Source organism: Quercus suber, unplaced genomic scaffold (assembly GCF_002906115.3).
Source record: "Quercus suber isolate HL8 unplaced genomic scaffold, Cork oak 2.0 scaffold_582, whole genome shotgun sequence".
Classification (NCBI taxonomy): domain Eukaryota; kingdom Viridiplantae; phylum Streptophyta; class Magnoliopsida; order Fagales; family Fagaceae; genus Quercus; species Quercus suber.
The window spans coordinates 108,911-119,262 of NW_027070027.1; positions in this window are offsets into that span (position 1 = coordinate 108,911).

Sequence of the window (10,352 nt, forward strand, 5' to 3'; positions counted from 1 at the left end):
TCATGCCTAGGAAGATTAGAGCCTGTAGGTCTATTCCCTCCTCTTCTCCATCCCCTCTTTCTTTTGACCGTGAGAGGTTTTCGAGTGAGAAAAACCAAGAGATTTTTGAGAAGCTAAACCTTAAGAGAAAGATTTGGGCTGAGCGTTTTGTTCTCTTAGATGAACTTGATCCTGCCATTAGGGCAAACTTTGAGCGTCGGGGTTGGTTACCCTTGGTGGATATTTCTGATCCTCCTCCACCTTCTACCTTGATTAGAGAGTTCTTTTCGAACATCTCTATCCGCATCTATGATTCCAACACTTTGGTAAAGAGTTGGATACGAGGCATAGAGTACACCATTACTCCTCAAGTAGTAGTTGATGCTCTAGGGGTACCCGTGGTCCAGAATCCTGTCTATCCTTATGATGTGTCTCCCGAGTTGAGCGATGTCTTGTCTTACATCACTGGGACTTCTATCCAGTGGGATTTTGATCCTAGGATCACTTCTGCTAAGCTTTCCGGGTTGCACTATTTGTTCTTTAGGATAGCCTGTCATTCTATCTGGCCCATATCTTATGTTCACACCATTCCTCTCGAGCAGTGTGTATTTGTGTACGCTCTGGTTACTGATGCTCCTATCAGTTTTCCCCATCTATTTCTTCATTCTTTGAACGATGTTTACAGGAGTTCATCTATTTCTCATGCTCTTGTTCGTCTTATTTTTATTCATAGGATTTTGCTTTATCTTGATCTTAGTGGCTTCCCTTCCTCTGAGCCCTTCATGTGATTGCTCCCATAGGTGCGTCTTTTCTTAGACAGAGGGTCGATTATCTTAGAGCTGGTTCTAAACACCCTAGGTCTGAGCTTTCTAGTAGCGCACCTCCTCCTTCTTCTTCTCCAAGTCCTGCTGGTGAGGATGTTCCTGATACTGCTGGTGATGTTGCTGCTGCTGATGTTCCTCCACCTCCTTCGACCAACTTTGATGTTCGTCGTACCTTGAAGACTGTCATGACCGTTCAGGCGGCTCATTGTCAGATTTTGGTGGATTTACTTGATGAGATTCGCGCTCTGCGAGTCGACCTTGCGCATCTTCGTTCACCCTCAGCACCTCCTTTTGATGCTGGCTTGTGATTGCCCTTTGGCATTCCATCATAAAAAGGGGGAGTGGAGTTTTGACTTGTAGAGGGGCTTTTGTAGTTAGGGGGAGATTTGTTGTTTTTGAGGAGCTTGTGGAGTTTTTAGATTGTATCTAGGTGCTTCACTTTGTATATTATTTTTAGGGATATTCATGTTAGGGGGAGTTACTTTGATTGATATACATGATATATTCATTGATTCTTGTTGCTTTGTGATTCACTGCTTATTGTTTTATATTTATGAGTTGATCATTAATATATGTCTTTATTCTGCGTTGTGTGAATCTTACAAGAATGTTATACCTGTTGTTTTACTCTTTTTTGTCACACATGTGTTTATGCGTTTGTTGAGTATTTTAGAAATATACAGGTTGATTCAACTGAGCTGCTGTCTACACTTGCAACTGATGGATAGTAGTTAGGATTGAATTTGAAGTTTATGAGCATTATTTTTGTAAAGGGCTTTTTACTTGTAAACTTTAAGCTTTTAATTTGTGTTTTGTCACGGATTGCCAAAGGGGGAGTTTATTAGGTTCTAAAGGTTTAAGAATTTTTGTATTTAGAACTCTAATTTGTAATATCGGCAAACCATGATCAAAACAATATGATTAGTCTTGTTTAAGCTTGCTCAAAGTTGATTAATTATTGTAAAGTTGGAATCGAGAGACTGTAGATGCATTGGGGCATTTCGGTCTGGCTCGATCGATCGAAGAATAGACTCGATCGATCGAAAGTTGACTAGATTGCGTTTTCTGCAGTTTTTCTAACTCAACCCTAACTCATTAAACGTTTAGGGTTTTATGTTTTTGCCCTAGGTATATAAGGCAAAAACCTAGCCACGTTTTTAGAGTTGCTCCAGTTGTATTGTTGCTCATACATTGCTATTTTGTGTAAATCTCTTGTGAGATCTAGAGGAGCTTTCCTTTACACAAAACTTAGGGTTTTCAAGATAGAGATTACTTCAACATCTTGATGATCAACTAGGTTACTACCATTGAAGCTTAAAGAATATCAAGCGTGGGTGCTTGTAGCTGATTGAAGAATTCAAGAAAGAAGGAGTCCGTGGATTCGGAGCTTGCACGGGGTCGTGTCAGTAAGTTCTACTTGTAGGTAGCATTAGGAATTCAAGCGGGGAGCTTGTAAGTCTTTTTGTATGAACTTCAATTCTTTCATAGTGAATTCAGTTTTGCCTTGAGGATCAGTGGGTAAAATCCTCCCCAGGTTTTTTACCAGTTTGGTTTTCCTGGGTGATCATATCTTGTGTTATTTATTATTCCACTGCTATATATTCTTGATACGATTGTTTGATTGTTTTAACCTAGAATTGTTTAATTTGACTAAGTAACAACTTGGCTAATTAACTAGGCTACTCAATTTGGTTGTGTGTTAAGAGGTCTAAAACCGTTCACTTTTGAGTAACACGAATCAATAAAATTAAAGAAATACAAAATAAGGAGATTATTAACCTATGAACACAATAATTTTACAATAAAACCTAAGTGGATAGCTAATAATGGTTGGTAATAAAGCGATATAAATAGTGGACAGAGATGAAAACTAGTATTAGCTTTGTTGTAAAACTATTTTGTGCATTACTCGTATTTATAGTAAAGATTACACACACAATTCCATAAATTGTAGGGATTTACAATTAGAACAAATCAAATAAACTCAAGGAATGTACAACTATTACAAATTAAATCATTGATTTGTAATGGATGCACTACAACAAAAAATACCTATAATGACAAAATTTTTCGTCACTATACATACTATATCATCTCCTAAGACATACCAAACTGGGTCGCCAAATGTCTTGGCGATGAAAATATTCATCATCAACTTGTTTAATAATTTTAAAAAAATATATCAAGATAATATAACAATAAGTTATTTAGATTTTGTTACATTATTATTAAGTTAAAAAATATCAAGATAATATTAATAATTTTTATTTAAATATTGGTTACCCAACAATATCTACACCATTTTTTTTTTTCAACTAGATCTATGAGACTATGACGGTGTTTGAGCCTTTGAGGATACTTATACAGAAAATTGATTTTTTTTTTTCATAAAAAAGAAAAAGAAAGAACAACAACGTAAAATGTACAACTTTACATTCCCAAATCTTTTGGTATTTATTTTTCTTCCCAAGACATACCAACCTGGGGCGCCAAATGACTTGGCGATGAAAATATTCATCACCAAATTGTTTAATAAAATTAAAAAAATATATCAAGATAATATAACAGTAAGTTATTTAGATTTTTTTTTTCCCATTATTATTAAGTTAAAAAGTATCAAGATAATGTCAAGATAAGTGTATATGTTGTAGGGAATTAACCCGAAAATCACAACCTGTGAGAAACAAAAAAAATAGAAAAAACACACGCCAAAGAAAAGCAATCACACGCACAAGACAATATTTACGTGATTCGGCAGTTTGCCTACATCCACGGAGTTGTAGGAATGTCACTATTATCAGGAAAAAAAAATACAAAATGCGGCTGTACAATTTTTTTTCTCTTAAAAACTACAACAACAAACCCTAATCACCAAAACTATGTTTTCTACATCCTGTGCACACGACTAAGCCTCTGCTCCATGGACTAAGCCTCATAAAATCTCTCATTAAAAGCCACACAACATTATTTAGGTCGGGTCAGGTCGTCAACCGGATCAAACACAACTAGGCTCCACAAAAGCCCAACATATGTATATGAAACTCTATTATAGAGACTTGAATTTAGGCTCTTACCTCTTCTACACTCCTCAAGCACTTATATTTGTAGAGTAATCATTACGCTAATAATACGTAGCGGTCTAATTACTAGTTCTTAAATAGTAAAAGAAAAAAAAAATCCTTTGATGTTCTCTAAATACGATATTAACTTACAATGAAATTGCAGATTGGATAAAGGATGGAAGCAGTGGAGATGTAGCTAATGAATATCATTACTACAAGGTATATATGCTGTTTCGTGTTCATACTTCATAATAAAAATTGGAAAGAAAACCACCCATGTTAATTAGCAATTAATTAGTAAGAGTCTTGTAGCACAATTGCATAGTTTATTTTTTATTTTTTTAATAGGGAAATTGCATAGTTTGGTTTCCAAGTATTAGTTTTTTGTATATGGAACCCTCATAAATGCTTTGTCCTTTATGAAGGATTTGAAAAATTGTAAGACCACATAAAATGACACAAGTTGTATCACAACTATTCATGTAGCAGACTGTGAGTGGTGAAGAAAAAGTAGTGAGCTCATATGAAATATACAGGTAGTTAGTCACAGTCTAACACATAAGATAGTTATGGTAAAAGTTGTAAGAAAAATAAAAAAGATCTCCCGAAAAATAGCATTGACAATGGGAAAAGGGCGAAATAGTTACACAATAATATGACACAGTTTTGACTTTTCTACATTTTCAAGGCCCATTTATATTTTCCACATAGTTTTTACTAATAGTTGAGCATGTGTAACCATATACAAGATAATCACAATATAAGAAATTTTCATTTCAGATTTTTCTAACAATTTATATATGTTGTGATTATACATTACAGAAAGATGTTCAGATTATGAAAAAGATGAATTTAGATGCATACAGATTCTCCATCTTATGGTCTCGAGTATTGTCAAGTAAGATGATCCTTTTCATAATCACATAAAATGTTAGATCCATACATTGAAAAGGACATAAAAATGGGTACCATCATGTACACATCTTAGGTTGGAAATTGGAATGCACTGGCTATTGTTTTGTGACCCCATTATGTTCCTAACAATCTCATTTTTGGGACTAATTTCAGAAGGAAAACTAAGTGATCGATCAATAGGCTTCTGGGCAAAGGTTAAGATTCAATATTAAAATTCCAAAATATCATTAACTTATTTTACATTTTATAATTCAAACTTTATTTTTAGGGTTAAAAATAAAAAAGTAAGTCACTATTTGTCCCCAAATGTTATTCTAACATATGCATCTAATATTTAGTGATCATGATTTTCGGGACTTTGCCGAACTTCTCTTTTCAAGGAATTTGGTGATTGGGTAAAGCATTGCATCACACTAAATGAGCCATGGAGCTATAGTAATCTTGGTTATGCAGAAGGATCATTAGCACTAGGTCGATGCTCTGCTTGGCAAAATCTAAATTGCACTGGTGGGGATTCAATAACAGAGGATTTGGTGTCACACCACCTGTTGCTTGCTCATGCAGCCGCTGTTGAAGTGTACCCAAAAAAAAAAAAAAAAATTCAGGTTTGACTTACAAAACTTTAAAATATTAAAACCAAATATTTTCAAGTTACACTAAATGATACTAAATGTACGCCAAGAGCCTTGTAGCTCAACTTATATCTCCTGGTGTCTCTGTTGGAGACGTCAAGAATTTAAATCCCCTATCCATTGTAACTATATCAAATTTATCATTTAAAAAAGAAAAACCCCTAAATGTACGAGGTTGGTTAAACTTGGTTTACAAATGATACAAAACCGTATGAATAGCAATTTCTGAAACTGATTTGAACAACTGTAATGAAGTTTAGCTTAGATAAATATACGAAATCTCATGCATAAGCTTTGAGTGTAAAAAAATGTTCACCATGCAGGCAGCACAGAAAGGAGTGATAGGGAGTCACTGGTTTGTGCCATTCTCTAACACATAGAGACCAAATGGCCNTTCTATTTTTTTTTCTCACACGTTGATAATTTTCCAATTGTTACATGAGGCCATATCAATATTACATTTGACCGTACTTTCGTCACATTTGGTGGTTCCTTCTCTTTTTTTTTTTTTTTTTTCCTCTCACATTTGATAGTTCTATCTTCGCATTGGATAGTACCAATATCACATATAATTGTATTTTTGTCACATTTAGTAGTTCTCTTATTTTTTTCTCACATTTGATAGTTTCATTGTCACATGAGGTTTACGAACATCACATTTAACCATACTTTTGTTACATTCGAGAATTTCATTATATTTTACTCACACTTGATAGTTCCATCGTCGCATTATGCAGTACCAACATCATATATTACGGTACTTTTGTTATATTCAATGATTTCATTGTCAAATTTGTCATATATGATCATACCATTGTCACATTTGATAGTTTTTTTTTTAATTTTTTTTTTAATAATATTAAATAGTTTCAACATCACACTGGACAGTACCAACCTCACATATAATCTTACCATTGTCATATTTGGTGGTTTTTTTTTTTAATTTAATTTTTTAGTCACATTGGATGGTACCAATATCATTTTTTTTTTCTCAATAATGATGTCATAATGATCACAAAACACTGAAGTTTTCTAGGCCTTGATTCCGAATGGGTTGAACTTGACGCGGATGGTTATGGTAGAGAGAACATGTATGTTTAGACCCATTGACCTAGCATGTATGGGCTTCAATAAATTGTATATAAGCCCATAATTTCAGACTCAATTAAGTTTGCCCAACACTTTTATAATATTATGTAGAAGTCCAATGTTGCAATGATGGTTTCCCTATATCTCTATCTCTCTTTAAAAATAATTTGTTAAATGAAATTTCTAAGGTAACTAGCTTTAATTGAAACTTTAATACTAAATATTTCAATTAATTAAAAACATATTCCCATTAAAAATTTATTAATAACATTTGTGAAAGATCTAATACAAGTTTAATTATTTATTTTTAATGATTTTTATTTCTACTTTTGTATACTCCTTATTAATTAACTTGTTTATTATGTTACCGTAATTTTAATTTTTGATAGTATATCTATGTCAATTTGAATCTTTACAAAGTCTAAGCCATTAGACCTCACAACTGAAACTTGGGGTGTTCACAAAACTGCATAAACCGCACAAACCGCAAAAACTACACTAAAACCGCCTGCAAAATGACATAACCGCACTGTACTGCAAGTAATAGTGCACCGCAAGTAATAGTGCACCGTACCGCACCGCAAATAATAGTGCACCGCACCACACCGCATGGTGCAATATGGTTTGCGATTTTATAATAAGAAAACCGCACAAACCTCTCCGCACTACATCCTCTCTATATATTAATACATTTAATTATTTTTAATATTAAATATATTATTAATACTTTAATAACCCTAGTTAAAAAAAATAAAAAATAGTTTGATAACCCTAGCAAGTGTTGATTAGGAAAGTTAGCCCAAAATAAAGAAAAAACTAGCTTAATAGTTTAAAACTTGGATCAAAACAAAGGAAAAATTAGTTTTGGGCTGGGTAGAAAAAGCCTAAAATTTGAAAAATATACAAACTTCAAATCATTCAAACTGCACCGCATATATAACCGCAAAAATGAGGCGCGGTGCGGTTATGATTTTGGCTAAACTTTAAACTGCACCACACCATACCGCACCGCACAAGTAACCGCAAAAATAAGGTGCGGTGCAGTTATGGTTTTAGCTAAACCGCACCGCAAAGTGCAGTGCTAAAAATGACCCAAAATCGCACCGCACCATTATATATATATATATATATATATATTTTTTTTTTTAATAATATTAGATCGTTTTAACATCACACTGGCCAGCACCAACGTCACATATAATCTTACAATTGTCATATTTGGTGGTTTTTTATTTATTTAATTTTTTAGTCACATTGGATGGTACCAATATCACTTTCTTTTTCTTTTTCTTTTTTTCAATAATGATGTCATAATGATCACAAAACACTGAAGTTTTCTAGGCCTTGATTCCGAATGGGTTGAACTTGACGAGGATGGTTATGGTAGAGAGAACATGTATGTTTAGGCCCATTGACCTAGCATGTATGGGCCTCAATAAATTGTATATGAGCCCATAATTTCAAACTCAATTAAGTTAGCCCAACACTATAATAATATTATGTAGAAGTCCAATGTTGCAATAATGGTTTCCCTATATCTCTCTCTCTCTAAAAATAATTTGTTAAATGAAATTTCTGAGGTAACTAGCCTTAAATGAAACTTTAATTCTAAATATTTCAATTAATTAAAAATATATTCCTATTAAAACTTTATTAATAACATTTTTGAAAGATCCAGTACAAGTTTAATTATTTATTTTTAATGATTTTTATTTCTACTTTTGTATACTCCTTATTAATTAACTTGTGTATTACGTTACCGTAATTTTAATTTTTGATAGTATATATATGTCAATTTGAATCTTTACAAAGTCTAAGCCATTAGACCTTACAACTGAAACAACCAAACCATCAAACCTCTAAACCACAAAGACCATCCTAAAGCAAAATAAACCCGAACAGGGGAAACCCAACACAAATTCAGAGTCTTATCTATCAAATTTTTTTTTTTTTAAACAAAAAATCTTTTAAGTGTAGGGGTTGAGATATATGGTAGTCAATGAATGTGGATTGCTTTAGGTAACAATGGGTAGTATAGACCATTTTTGCTGTAATAGGAACACAAATCTAGAGAATTAAAAGAAAATTAAGGCTTACGCAATTTAGTTGTAAAAAGACTACATATAAATCCAAATATATGTAGGAAGGCGATTTCTCCCAACAGGCCACTTCCAACAAGCAATATGAATCATAAATTCATAATACTTAGAAGTCCTAGTCAATATATTTCATGCACTTTAGAAAACTGAAGAAAATATAAAAATTCAAATGAATGTAGGAGGGTGATCTCTTGGCACTGCTAGATATGGCATCTATTCTACCTATACCGCCTGATAATTTTAATTAATTTTAATTAATATTAACCAAATAAAGTAAAACGAAAAAAACGTAGAATTTTTTTTTTTTTTTGAGAAGAAGTTAGTAGAGATAATTTTAATTAACCAAATATAGCGCCGTATGGTCCATATCTTCTACCAGAACCTGTAACTCCAATTCTGCTTGATGGTTTTTATTTTACATTTTATAATTTAATCCTTTCCGTTTGAGTCTTCCAATATATATATATATATATATCCTTTCTGTTTGAGGGACGTAATTAGTGTGTACAATTTTTTTTTTTTTTTTTTTTTTTTTTTGGTGGTTGTTTGGAAAATATGTACAATTTGTTAATCCTGTCCAAACGACAAAGAGTAATGCTACATACACAAATTATTTTACAAAAAATTTATGAACTGTTAATGTGACTTTAGCATTTTCCAAATAATAATAATTATTATTTTTGAGAGATTTTTTAACTTATAGCGTCTGTTCTTGATAATAATTATTTATCATCAAACTAAGACATCAATCGGTTTTTGGTGTAAGTAGGGATTGAACTTCCGATCTCTTATTCAAACATCAGAGATTTTACCAGTTGAGTTAACTGGAACCCACTTTTCTAAATAATTATTAGTAAGCAAAAATGTGATGTTAGTGGTAAACTCATATTAGAACTAGTAAAAATTTGTCACATCAATAGTTTGTAAAATAATTTATGGCAGTAGAATCACAAAATTTCTCAACCCAAATGAAAACAAAAATCAAAAGTAGATCTGCCATTGATTAATTATATATTGAAGTCAGGGGCAAGATCCGAAAATTGTGCTTGGGGGTAGGAAACACCTATATATATGTTTTGTTTGTTTTGTTTTTAAGGATAAAGTCTTGATTCTATCATTTAGCTCAAAAAAAAAAAGGGATAAAGTCTTGATTTTTTAAAACAAAAAAACTAAATAAGTCATTATTCATAAGTATAGTGAATATAAAATATCTACGTCTACAAAACAATCCTTGTTATTGATATAAATTCTAATAAATATACAATAATACAAAAGTTATCTAATTTGATATCGATAACTTTTTATATATATAATCTATAAAATGTTAATGTGATCAATCTCTTATTGATTTTCATCTAGACCCACCATTAATATTACATTTTCATTTACCAATAATTACTCACTATATTAGCAATTTGTAAAGTTTTTTGTAAAATAGTTTGTATTTCTAGCATTGTTCATCTATAAAAAGGGGCCATTTGATTTTATAGGATTAAACTACCATACTACTTATTATGCAGCTTAGGCCTCTCAACCAACTGGTGATAAAGCAAGTTACACGACAGATTCTAGTGCTAATCTTACTAGTAAGTACAAATTCAAAACCTGAAGCCGTGCTCATGACCCTTTTTTTTTCTCATCTTTGCAGCATCAGGGAATGAGATCCCCATTAGTTCACCGGTATGTTCTAGTAGTTAGAGGGGGGGAAAAAAAAAACAAACAACATTTTTATTTTAGTATATTGATGGTACT